Source organism: Elephas maximus, chromosome 10 (genome assembly GCF_024166365.1).
Source record: "Elephas maximus indicus isolate mEleMax1 chromosome 10, mEleMax1 primary haplotype, whole genome shotgun sequence".
Classification (NCBI taxonomy): domain Eukaryota; kingdom Metazoa; phylum Chordata; class Mammalia; order Proboscidea; family Elephantidae; genus Elephas; species Elephas maximus.
Window position 1 is genome coordinate 30,098,374 of NC_064828.1, and position 14,258 is coordinate 30,112,631.

General features: G+C 39.2%; 1 pseudogene; it reads left to right on the top strand.

Moving 5' to 3' along the window:
- Positions 1–11,199: 11,199 nt before the first annotated feature.
- Positions 11,200–12,132, top strand: LOC126084536 (olfactory receptor 11G2-like; annotated as a pseudogene).
- The last annotated feature ends 2,126 nt before the right edge of the window (positions 12,133–14,258 follow it).

A 14,258-nucleotide genomic window follows, 5' to 3' on the forward strand; every position in this document is an offset into this window, starting at 1 on the left:
TGGAGAACTAGACCAAACTTTCAGAGAAGGGTTAACACCACTACTACTAAAGGTATTTCAGAGCATAGAAAAGGATGGAGTGCTCCCAAACTCATTCTATGAAACCAGCATAACCCTGATACCAAAACCAGGTAAAGAGTCCACAAAAAAAGAAAATTACAAACCAATATGCCTCAGGAACTTAGATGCAAAAATCCTCAAAAAAAAAAAACTTCTAGCCAAAAGAATTCAACAGCATATCAAAAAAATAATTCACCATGACCAGGTGGGATTCATACCAGGTATGCAGGGATGGTTCAACATTAGAGAAATAATCAATGTAATCCATCACATAAATAAACAAAAGATAAGAATCACATGATCTTATTAATTGATGCAGAAAAGGCATTTGACAAAGCCCAACATCCATTCATGATTTAAACCAAAAATCTCTCAGCAATATAGGGATAGAGGGAAAATTCCACAACATTATAAAGGGCATTTACACAAAGCCAATAGCCAACATCAACCTAAACAGAGAGAGACTGAAAGCATTCCCCTTGAGAATGGGAACCAGACAAGGATGCTCGTTATCATCACTCTTACCCAATATTGCACTGGAGGTCCTAGCCAGACCTATTAGGCTAGATAAAGAAATAAAAAAAAAAAAGGGCATTCAAATTGCCAAAGAAGAAGTAAAAACATCTCTGTTTGCAGAAGACATGATCTTATACATAGAAAACCCTAAAGAATCCTCAAGAAAACTACTGAAACGAATAGAAGAGTTTAGCAGAGAATCAGGATACAAGATAAACATACATAAAACAGTTAGATTCCTCTATAGCAACAAAGAGAGTGACGAAGAAGAAATCACCTAATCAATACCATTTACAATAGCCCCTAAAAAGATAAAATGCTTAGGAATAAATCTAACCAGAGACTTAAAAGACCTTTACAAAGAAAACTATAGGACACTACTGCAAGAAACCAAAAAAGACCTACATAAGTGGAAAAACATACTTTGCCCATGGATAGGAAGACTCAACATTGTAAAAATGTTTACTCTGCCCAAAGCGATCTATAGATACAATACAATCCTGATCCAAATACCAGTGACATTTTTTAATGAGATGAAAAAACAAATCACCAACTTCATATGGAAGGGAAAGAGGCCCTGGATAAGTAAAGCATAACTGAAAAAGAACAAAGTGGGAAGCTTCACACTACCTGATTTTAGAACCTGTTATACCACCACAGTAGTCAAAACAGCCTGGTACTGGTAAAACAACAGGTACATAGGCCAGTGGAAGAGAATTGAGAATCCAGACATAAATCCATCCACATATGAGCAGCTGATATTTGACAAAGGCCTAAATTCTGGTAAACGGGGAAAAGACAGTGTGTTGAACATGTGCTACTAGCATAACTGGATATCCATCTGCAAAGAAATGAAACAAGACCCAGACCTCACACCATGCACAAAAACTAACTCAAAATGGATCAAAGACCTAAGTATAAAACCTAAAACGATAAAGATCATGGAAGAAAAAATAGGGAAAACTCTAAGAGCCCTAAAAAAAAATACATGGCACAAACAATATATAAAACACTACTAGAACTATGCAAACACCAGGAGAGAAATTAGACAACTGGGAGCTCCTAAAAGTCAAACAGCCATGCTCATCAAAAGACTTCACCAAAAGAGTACAAAGATTACCTACAGACTGGGAAAAAGTTTTTAGCCATGACATTTCCGATCAGCGGCTGATCTCTAAAATCTACATGATGCTGCAAAAACTCAACAACAGAAAGACAACCTAATTAAAAAATGGGCAAAGGATATGAACAGGCACTTCACTATAGAAGATATTCAGGTAGCTAACAGATACATAAGGAAATACTCACTATCATTAGCTATTAGAGAAATGCAAATCAAAACTGCAATGAAATTCCGTCTCACTCCAACAAGACTAGCATTAGTCCAAAAAACACATAATAATAAATGTTGGAGAGGTTGTGGAGTGATTGGAACACCATGCACAGCTACTAGGAATGTAAAATGGTACAACCACTTTGGAAATCAATTTCATGCTTCCTTAAAAAGCTAGAAGTAGAACTACCATATGATCCAGGAATCCCACAGCTTGGGATACATCCTAGAGAAGTAAGCGCCGTCACACAAACAGATACATGCACACCCGTGTTCATTGCAGAGCTGTTTACAAAAGCAAAAAGATGGAAGTGACCAAAGTGCCCGTCAATGGATGAATGGATGAATAAATTATGGTATATTCACACGGCAGAATACTATGCATCCATAAAGAATAACAATGAATCTGTGAAACATTTCCTAACACGGAGGGATCTGGAAGGCATTATGCTGAGTGAAATTAGTCAGTTGCAAAAGGACAAATATTGTATGAAACCACTATTATAAAAACTCAAGAAATAGTTTAAACAGAGAAGAAATCATTCTTTATTGGTTACTAGAGGGGGGAGGGAGAGAGAGAGGGGGATTCACTAACTAGATAGTAGACAAGAACTAATATAGATGAAGGGAAGGACAACACACAATACAGGAGAGGTCAGCACAACTGGACTAAACCAAAAGTAAAGAAGTTTCCTGAATAAACTGAACGCATCGAAGGCCAGCATAACAGGGGCACGGACCTGGTGACCACGTTTTCAGGTAACATCTAAGTCAATTGGCATAATAAAATCTATTAAGAAAACATTCTTCATTCCATTTTGGAGTGTGGCGTCTGGGGTCTTAAACATTAGCAAGTGGCCAAGATGCATCAATTGGTCTCAACCCACATGGAGCAAAGGAGAATGAAACACACCAAAGACACAAGGTAATTATGAGCCCAAGAGTCAGAATGGGCCCCGTAAATCAGAGACTACATCAGCCTGAGATCAGAAGAACTAGATGGTGCCCAGCTAATACTGATGAATGCCATGACAGGGAACACAACAGAGAATCCCTGAAGGAGCAGGAAAGCAGTGGGATGCAGACCCCAAATTCTCATAAAAAGACAAGACTTAATGGTCTAACTGAGACTAGAAGGACCCAAGAGGTCATGGTCCCCAGACCTTCTGTTAGCCCAAGACAGAAACCATTCCCAAAGCCAACTCTTCAGACAGGGATTGGACTGGACTCTAAGACAGAAAATGATACCAGTGAGGGGTGAGCTTCTTGGATCAAGTAGACACATGAAGTGTGTCTATGCGTGCAGCTTCTGTCTGGAGGGGAGATGTAAAGGCTGAGGGGGACAGAAGCTGGCTGAATGGATGCGGAAATACAGGGTGGAGGGAAGGAGTGTGCTGTCTCCTTAAGGGAAAAGTAACAAGGAGTATATACCAAGGTGAATGTAAGGTTTTGTATGAGAGACTGACTTAATTTGTAAATTTCCACTTAAAGCTCAATAAAAATTTTTAGAAGAGAAAGCAAGAATATTGTGTAGATAAAACATTATCAGTCATTCTGAAGTTTCATTTTTTGTTCTGTATCCCTTAAAACCATTGTTCTATCTGAGATGTGTACTTTTAAAATAATCATTCCTGGAAATATAAATTCAAGTCAAAGTTTTATTGAAAGCTAATTGAGCTTTGCAACAGATTTTAGCTAACTAAACATTGTAAATGGTGACGACTAGGTACCTAAGTCAGCACACAAAATCTTATTTAACCTACAATGTACCTGCTCATAACATCAATGTATTCTAAGATCTAATCACAACACCAGGAGGGGTAAACAAAAACCAATGCAGGAAAGACAAATAAAAAGGAAGAAACCTAGGCATAGTACACATAGCTACTCTTTCATGCAGTTAACTTGCAGATCTGCTACACCAGAAGATATGAATTCAGAACTTTGGATATATCACCCCACACAGATGAGGTGGAGGACTCTGCTTTCAATCAGTCAGGGTGTTCTCTCATGCCTTGCACAGGGTAAAAGGCCTCTCTCCACAAACACGTGTCTGGAATTTTGTGTATCGTAGGTAAATATGCCTGGTACATGAGGGAGAGGGTATGCGCCGGAAACTCTGAGGGGCAAGATTTGAAAGGTGGGTTAAGCTGCCTTGCAGGGGCCTTATTGACCAAGCTAAGGATTTTGAGCTTAAGTCGCAGGCCGGGGAAACATCAAAGAGGCTTAAACAGGAAGTGAATGCGTAAGATGAAAATCCTTCGGTGAATGTGAAGGGACAGGTGATGAATTATGCTGAAAGACCTACCCATTTGAGGAAATGAAGAAACCTCAGAGCCCAACCCCAGTTGCTGCTTCTCTGAGCATTGCTGTCGAATGACTCTGCTATGACCTCATTCACCAAGGTTGTCCGCAGGCCTGGTAAGTGTCCTATAAGAGGCAGTTTCTTCAGGGGAACTATTGTGACTCAGTGGCTCTAACCCAGTGAGAGAGGGAAAGATCCATGAGGACGCCATCCTGGTCCTGGCAGGAGAGTGATTCCTGCTAAAACTGCCCAATCCCTTGGCTGAGATCCCCGCCAATCTCCTCTTTCTGGTAGGGAGAGGGGGATCTTTCCTCAGAACCCACAGTTGACATCACTTACCAGAAGCCAAAAAATAAACTCCTGCAATACAGACATCTTATACTGGGTTATGCTCGACAGCATTTCCATTGGGCATATGGTGAGTACTCTGAACAGGTTTGATGATTGACTATTGATTGCATCTCTGGTCACCTCTGAGAGATTTAGACTCAGTAAAAAGTATGTTCCTCCACCACTGGGGAGAATAAAGGCAGAAATGAAGGCACAAGGGTCTCTAGAGAAGACGGAGTGAGCAAGGGAATAACTAGCACAGAGCTGCCTGCTGGCCCTGTTCTCCTAGAGGCAGTAAATGAATCCTCGAGGAGCAAAAGGCAGGCTCTTCTTATAACCCCTGGGTCCACCAGCAAATAACAACTCTCGAAGGTGGTTATCACAGAGACAGCCACTCAGCTCTCAGAAAAGCCTGCAAGAAACTGACTGAGAACCTTTGATTGAAATTCTCTCTTCTGCTTCTGGAAAGAAGGTGATGTAGGGATTGGGGGAGAAAACATATTAAAATATAGCTGAAGATCTGTACCTCTGAGAAAAGGTTCCTGTTAGCTCTGCTATGGTTTTACACAAAACATCTAATATTTATATGCCAGATGTTGACAAGGTGTTTCCATAGGCTTCGCATTCAGCAGTCTTCATCACCCCCCCTTGAGAAAGGCATTATCATTTCCACTTTACATTTGAGGAACTAAAAGGCAAGAAATCGTTGGCTTAAAAAAAGAAATAACTGCCTTGTAGAATTTCCCACACCTCTTTTTTACCAATGTAAGTGCTGGAACTCAAGTCCTGGGTTCCCAACTTCAAATATAGTGCTTATTCCAGTATACCACAGCTACCTCTTATCAACAATGAATAAGTATATTTACTTCCAAGGACTTTAAAAAAAAAAAAGAGTTTATATTACGGCACAGAAGGCTACATGTCACTTACTGGTGGGCATGCACTTTACAAATATTACTCATTTAACCCTCCAACACCCAATGTGGTCAGGACTTTTATTCTCTGCATTTTACAGAAGAGGAAAGCAAAGCATAGAGGCGTCAATAATGTGTCTGATATCCCACAGCTAGAAAGTGGTGGAGGATTTGAACTCAGATGATCCAGCTCTGGAAGCAGTGCTTCTCCACAGAGGAGCCATCGAGGCAGAGGGTTATGCTGACAGGTAAATTGTCTGAACTGGCTCCTGAGAGAAGCTTACTAGTGAGGGTGCCAAGACTTTCACTTCACTGTGGCTTCTGGATCTAGACTCAGGGAAAAAGAAAGTCCAGGGAAAAGTCCTCTCCTCACCTTGCAGATAACACATACAGCATATATAGCATCCCGACTTCCGAGTGTACATTTAACAAGTTAAAAAGTGAAGCTCGTGTGCTGGGTCTTATTCATTTCCTCAGTCCAAGCCATCAGTGTTCATAGACACGGCCTTGAGGTCCCTGTACACATGTTCCCACTACCTCTACCACAGCTCCTTCTGTTGCCAAGTCAGAGGAAACTCTGACCTGTTAACACAATGGCTGCTTTCTATGCGCAGGAGCTAACTAAGGAGGGTTGAGTAACTCTTTCATTACTATTGGATTAATGCTATACCAGGCCTCAGACGTAAGGTGTTATTTCAGTTCTAAGTGCATTTAGTGTAAGGTGGGTCCCTTTGGAAGTGCGTGAAGCTCAGCACACCAGAATTGGAGCCTCATTGTCAGGTAGGTTGACCATTCTATTAGGTGATGCTTCCTGGATGTGTTAGTTTTGTAAACTTTTGTCTTTTTTCCCTTTGTTTCTATGAGATAAGCCTTAGAAGCATAATTATGGCTTCCTTTTTTTGTGATAGTTAGCGAGCCCTAATGGGTTTGTTTTGATTTTTCCATGTCATATTTGGAAACCTAGAGGTTCCCCATATAACCTAATGGAAAGGCACCTACAATGAATCAATCATGTATATAGCTCTCATTGGTATATTGTCATACCACAGATCAGTGGCATCGCAGTGGCACTCGCCTCATTGGTGGCTTGTATTACCAAGTCATGTTTCTCCATATTAATGACCAAAAATTTAAACACACTCAGTAAGCACGCATTCCAATACTGAAAACACATGACATCAAAAAAAAAAAAAATTTAAGGAGAAAAAAATATAGTAATAAAACAGCCTAGTAGAAACATCTTTGCTTTTACCCATACTTGATTTTGTTAGATTTAGTATAAACTATTTTTTTACACATTTCCTATTTTCCAAGACAGTCAGGCTCATAGGTGGAAAGCTATCCTAAAAGAGAACTGTCCTGAACTCTGAACCTTGATGTATAATTACTGCCATATCCTGCACAGGTTTTCATTCCAGGATTGTAGGATACAGATCCATCACGTTTAGATTTACAAGTCTAGCTGTCATGCATAGCTTGGGCAGTTCTGGAAGAAAAACATCTCAGAAGCGAACGAGATTAAGAACGATATATTCCAACTCCTATTTTACATTTAAGAAAATAAAACACAAGACTTGGGGAGCACTGGTGGCATAGCCGTTAAGCATTGGACTACTAACGGAAAGGTCAGCAGTTCGAACCCACCAGCCATTCCATGGGTGAAGAGTCTTGGCAATCTGCTTTCAAAAAGACTACAGCCTAAAAAACCCTATGGGGCAGTGTCACTCTATCATATGGGGCTGTTATGAGTCGGAATCGACCCAATGGCCCGTAACAACAACAAACCACAAAACAATTTAATTTTAAAGAAAACAGCAGAATTTAGGCCCTGGTTTTCCCACTCTCCCAGCCTGCCTCACACCTCTTTACAGTGTTATGGATGGGACTGTAATTAACTTTAGCAGCTGGTGGGGTAATCAGCTAAAAAAGAGTAGCTTCTATTTCAAAAACATGCAGTCTCACGTAACCCTCTTTCTAATGAATTCTTTGAAACCTTTATCAACATTCTAGTATCCTCAGGTAATAGAGAGCATTTCCTAGATATCACATCCCCTCAAGCTTTCCTCAGATGTTTTTTAAGGTTCATGTGGTCTAAGAATCACTTTCATATAAATAATATTGCTTAGAGCTTTGGAATACTTTTATTCTAAACTGCCTCCTCTTTAGAGATGGAAATAGGCTTTTATTTTCATCATTATAATTCATGCATTTTCCAAAGTGCCTACAATGAACATATTTTATAATTAGAAAAACGTTTTTTGAAAAAGAGCAGAACTACCCAGTTATACAACAATATTTACTGAACATCTATTTTGTGCCACAGACTATAACAGAACAGTCAATGGAATAGATAAGGCCACTGCCCTCATTCAACTGGCAGACAGAAAATAAGCAGAGAAACAAAATACTTTCAGATTTTGATGAGTACTAGGAAAAAGATAAGGAGCCCTTGTGTTGCAACGATTAAGGGCTCCACTGCTAACCAAAACATTGGCAATTCAAACGAACCAGCGGCTTCACAGGAGAGAGACCTGGCAATCTGTTCCCTTAAAGATTACAGCCCCTTTGGGGCAGTTCTACTCTGTCACATGAAGTCACTATGAGTCAAAATTGACTCAATGGCACCTAACAACCACAACAACATCAGGAAGAAAATAAATAAAATTTATGGGTAGAGAATGGCAGGGAAGATTACACATGGCATGCAAGGAAGGCATCCCTGAGGATATAATGCTTAGCCTGAAAACTGAAGAATAAAAACTCCAAAAGGGAGTTGCAGGCAAAGAGAACACCTAGAGCAAAGAACCTGGTCAAAGGAGGACTTGGCTTATTCTAAAAGAAAAGCCATAGTTGTTGTGGAGCCAACTCCAACTTATGGTGACCCCATGTGCATCAGAGTAGAACTGTGCTCCACAGGGTTTGCAATGCCTGGCTTTTCAGCAGAAGATCACCAGGACTTTCTTCCAAGGTGTCTCTGGGTAAACTTGAACCTCCAACTTTTCAGTTTTCAGCCCAGCACATTAACTGCTTGCACCACCCAGGGACTCAGGACTAAAAGAAGGGCCCTGTAACTGGAGAAGCGTGAAGGGTTGGGGCACTTGCTAAAGTAGGCAAAGGCCATATCCTCCAGGGGCCCATGAACCATAAAATGGAGCTTTGGTTTTATGTTATTCTAGATTTAAACAGAAGTTACGGAGTGCTTTTTTTTCCTAAATTTTATTTATATTATTGTTATTGTTGAGAATGTTACTGAATGTTTTTATGAAAACCAATGACATGATCTGATTTACGTGATTCAAAGGTTTGACCGCTGCATAGAGAATGGGTTGTACAGCAAGTCCCTCAGGAGGCCTTTGTAGTGATCCAGAAAAACAATAATGGTAGCTTGAACTAGGGGGTAGCAGGAAAGAGAGAGAAACAAATGCATCAAGACGTATTTTAGAAACAGAGCCAACAGGACCTGCAGCTGAATTGAGTATGAAGGTTAAGCGAAAGGGAGGAGATGGGATGTTAAAACAAGCAGAAGGGAGAAAAGAAAATCTCAACCATCCACACTTCCACTAATGAGATGGTCAAATAGGTGATTGCCTATAAATTAGCATTTGAGGAAAATCCACAAAACTATCTGGAGGAAAAAAAAAAAAAAAAACCCAACCATTGTTAGCAGCAGTTTCCTTGAATTGGTCATTAACACTGAACTATATTGTTGTTGTTAAGTGCCATGGACTCAGTTTCTACTCGTATGGATCCGATGGAGGAGAGAACGGGACACTGCCCAGTTCTGCACTATAAGATAATATTAACACTCAAAATTAATATTATAAACTTAGAGTCTTGAGAAAATGTTTGCTTTGTTGTAACTTCTGAGACTAGATAACTTGAGTCCCTCAGTTATATCAAGTTCTGCTTCGTGTCACTTCGGCCACTTCGGAGTCAGTGTGCCATGTAAACTAATGACCACAACATTAGAAACATTCTACAAAAAGACAAGGAGGAAGAAAATAAAGTCTTATGTATCAATTGCTACATATAGGGTCTGGGGGTGGGGGGATGGGAAACTGCTTCAGAGAAATTCTGAATGATCTTGAAAATAAGAGATTTTTTGTGAAATCTCCTTTCAGCTACCCTTCATGAATATACAGTTGTTTGAAACTTAATAGGATCCCTTAGGCAGATGTATTTAAAGGCTGAGTGAAAGCATATAGAAGAGGGAGCTCATAGAGCAGGGGTATATCCAGAAGCATCTGGGAAGTAAGGGCTGGCAATCTACTTCCAAAAAATCAGCCGTTAAAAACCCTATGAAGCAAGATCAACAGTGAAAGAAATGGGGTTGCCATGAGTCAGAGTCTACTCTGATATACATATTGAAATTAATATAGATATAGATAAATCACAAAAGAGATATATACATTTATATCACAATATGCACATATATATCATAGGCACACACATAAATATGTCAAAATTGACTCAATGGCACACAAGAACAACAATGTATCTCTCTATATGTATATATATCTTTTTTTAGGAGAACACACACACTTATATCTATATACACATATATCTACATAAACCTATACCTATAGATAGATGATAGATAAATTAGATAGATAGATAATAGATACAGAGATAGATAGATGATAGATAGATAGAAAGATTAGATAGACAGACAGATAGATGATAGACAGGCAGATAGATTGTTAGATAGACAGATGATAGATAGATGATAGATTGATAGATAGATGATACATAGATAGATTAGATAGATAGATAGACAGACAGATAGACAGATGATAGAGATAGGTAGATAGGAAGATAGATGATAGAGAGATAGATGATAGGTAGATAGATCAGATAGATAGATAGATAGACGATAGATGGATAGACGATAGATAGATGATTGATAGATCAGATCGATGATCGATAGAGAAAGAGATAGATGATAGATACATAGATAGATGATAGATAGATAGGTAGATGATACATAGACAGATAGATAAATGACAGATAGATTGGATAGATGATAGACAGATTGGATAGATGATAGATAGATAGAGAGATAGATGGTACATAGATAGATGATAGATTAGATAGATAGATGATAGATTAGATAGATAGATAGATGATAGAGAGAGAGATAGAAAGGTAAATGATAGGTAGATAGATCAGATAGATTAGGTAGATGATAGATAGATGATTGATAGATAGATCAGATCAATGATCAATAGAGAGAGAGAAATAGATGATAGATAGATAGATAGATAGATGATAGATAGATAGATAGATAGATAGATAGATAGATAGATAGATAGATAGATAGATAGATAGATAGATAGATAGATGATAGATAGATAGATAGATAGATAGATAGATAGATAGATAGATAGATAGATAGATAGATAGATAGATAGATAGATAGATAGATAGATAATAGATAGATGATAGACAGGCAGACAGATAGGTACTCTACTAAGTGTAAACACTAATATAATTTTCAAATACCTCCAAAACACTCCCCTTCAGTAGCTTATCATATCTGACCAAAAATTTAACTTAGCAGCAATGAAAATATGAAAGGGCAAAAAGCAAGCCAAGACAATATTTCAGTATTAAAGTAAGAGTAGCAATTGATAACATAAGCCTTTATTTTCTTTCCCAAGATGCCTTAAATATGTTATCTGGGTCCCCATCTGTCTTTACACTGTTATTCAGTATTTGCTGGTTTTTTACAGCTCACAGACATGAAAATCTTCAACAACCCCAACAACTCCAGCACCATTGCTGGCTTCATTCTCCTGGGCTTCCCTTGCCCCAAGGAGGGTCAGACTCCCTTCTTTGTGCTCTTCTCTCGTCTACCTCCTGACCCTCATGGGGAGTGGTTCTATCATCTGTGCTGTGTGCTGGGATTGGAGACTCCACATGCCCATGTACATCCTACTCACCAACTTCTCCTTCCTGGAGATCTGCTATGTCACCTCCACTGTCCCCAATATGTTAGCCAGCTTCCTCTCTGAGACAAAGGTCATTTCCTTCTCTGGGTGCTTTCTGCAGTTCTATTTCTTTTTCTCCCTGGGGTCTACAGAATGCTTTTTCTTAGCAGTTACGGCCTTTGATCAATACCTTGCCATCTGCCAGCCATTGCATTACCACACTGTTATGACTGGACGTCTCTGCACTAATATTGTGGTCAGCTGCTGGATACTTGGTTTCCTTTGGTTCCCTGTCCTATCATCATCATCTCCCAGATGTCCTTCTGTGGATCTAGGATTATAGATCATTTTCTGTGTGACCCAGGTCCTCTGTTAGCACTCACCTGTTCCAGAACCCCCGTGATGGAGTTCCTCTGGATGATTTTAAGTTCTCTACTCTCATTTATTCCTTTCCTCTGTATCATGGGGTCCTATGCTCTGGTCCTGAGAGCTGTATTGAGGGTCCCTTCAGCAGCTGGACGAAGAAAGGCCTTCTCCACCTGTGGATCCCATTTGGCTGTGGTTTCACTCTTCTATGGTTCAGTGATGGTCATGTATCTGAGCCCTACATCCAAGCATGAATCTGGAATGCAGAAGATTGTGACCCTGTTTTATTCTGTGGGAACCCCACTCATTAATCCTGTGATCTACAGTCTGAGGAACAATGATATGAAAAATGCCCTGCAGAAATTTCTTGGAACATAAAAATTAAAACCTTGGCACCACCTCCAATATATATTGCTAAGTGAATAAATGAATACTAGTATGTAAACTGTTATTTAAATATAAAAATATAAGCTTGTGTGTGTTAAAAAAAAAAAAAAGATAAAATATCTTTCAAATGAGAGACGAGAAACCTAACAGTGGTTGCATCTGGGAAGAGAGGATGTCTTGGATACAAGAGAAGAAAAAGACTTATTTTCATTGTGTACACATTGGTAACTTTTGAATTTTGTAGCACGTACAATATTCTATAAGGAGGTAGAAGGTGGAGGAGGGAAAGAAGAAAAATGATGTGCCTACTGGTAAATTTTCTGAGAATTGAGACAATTCCTGGTTTGCTGGGGAATCTAGGAAGGAGGCTAATGGGAAGAAAAATGAAGGCACCAGGACCTGAGAACCCACAGACATTTCACCCAGACTTGTTGGTTTTGGAGAACGTGGGAATGACTTTGTCCTCTGAGGATGTGTGGAATGAAATTAACTGTGATGAAGTTATAAGTGCTCTGTTTTCAGAATTGTTATTTTTTATCTTCTTTATTCATTAGGTAATACTTAATGAAAACCTTCAATATGTCAGGTGCTGAGCTAGAAAATGAATCCAATAAAGTGAATAAGTCACAGTCTAGGCTGAGAAAAAATTAAATTGTGTGTGCAGACTATGAAGAGGTGAGGCGTGAGAGAGCAGGAAAGTGAAATATTGGAGCAGAGCTCATTGCAGCTTATGGCCTATGTGTTCACCTCAAGATAAAGATCAGGAATGTCCTTAGAAAGGGTCTATAAAGCACTTCAAGAAAGCCTGTCTGATGTTTTACAATTTACTGATCCAACTGGCAGAAGAGGCTGCCTGGCAGTTTGAATCCACCCAGAGGTGATGCAGAAAAACATTCTGGCAATCTACTTCTGAAAGATCACAACCATTGAAAACCCTATGGAGTGTAGTTCTGCTTTGACACACATGGGTTTACCATGAGTCAGAATTGACTCCATGGCAACTGTTTTTGTTTTGTTTTATTTTATGGCCAAAAGCAGCCTGGCTTTAAAATGTGATCGAAATTAAAATCCAAAATACATTGAAAAGAGAAAAGAACATGAGAAAATAAAAGTAAATTACTTCATGATTAAGGTACAAAAATTGCTCTTTGAGAGACATGAAACTTAGCACAGCACATCTGGTGCTGATTTCACAGACACTAGGAGCTTTGACAGCTAGATACTGCTTCAGGTGCTTGCCTGCCCTTTACATTAAGCAGATAGCTCCTTTTATCTCAAAGTGTAGGTCAGTTTTTTCCACTCAATACATGCTGCAATAAAGTGATTATTTTTTGCAGTGAAAATGTCTTAATATCTTTTTCCTATTGTTAATGCAAAACTGGATCATTGTAAATTTTTTTAAACAATAGAGAAAAGTATAAAGAAGTACCAGTTGCCCAAAATTCCTCTGTGCTAAATACAACTAAATTTTAGATGACCGTCTCGAGATCTATCTATCTGCACACCTCAATTTAGAGACCATCTGAAGAATAGATTTGATGCTTTGAACACTAGTGACCGAAGACCAGACGAGTTGTGGCATGACATCAAGGACATCATCCATGAAGAAAGCAAGAGGTCATCGAAAAGACAAGAAAGAAAGAAAAGATCAAGATGGATGTCAGAGGAGACTCTGAAACTTGCACTCGAATGTCAAGCAGCTAAAGCAAAAGGAAGAATTGATGAAATAAAAGAACCGAAGAGAAGATTTCAAAGGGTCTCTCGAGAAGACAAAGTAAAGTATTACAATGACATGTGCAAAGAGCTGGAGATGGAAAACCAAAAGGGAAGAACACGCTCGGCGTTTCTCAAGCTGAAAGAACTGAAGAAAAAATTCAAGCCTCGAGTTGCAATAGTGAAGGATTCAATGGGGAAAATATTAAATGACGTGGGAAGCATCAAAAGAACATGGAAGGAGTCATTTTACCAAAAAGAATTAGTCGTTGTTCAACCATTTCAACAGGTGGCAGATGATCAGGAACCGATGGTACTGAAGGAAGAAGTCCAAGCTGCCCTGAAGGCATTGGAGAAAAACAAGGCTCCAGGAATTGAAGGAATATCAATTGGGATGTTTCAAC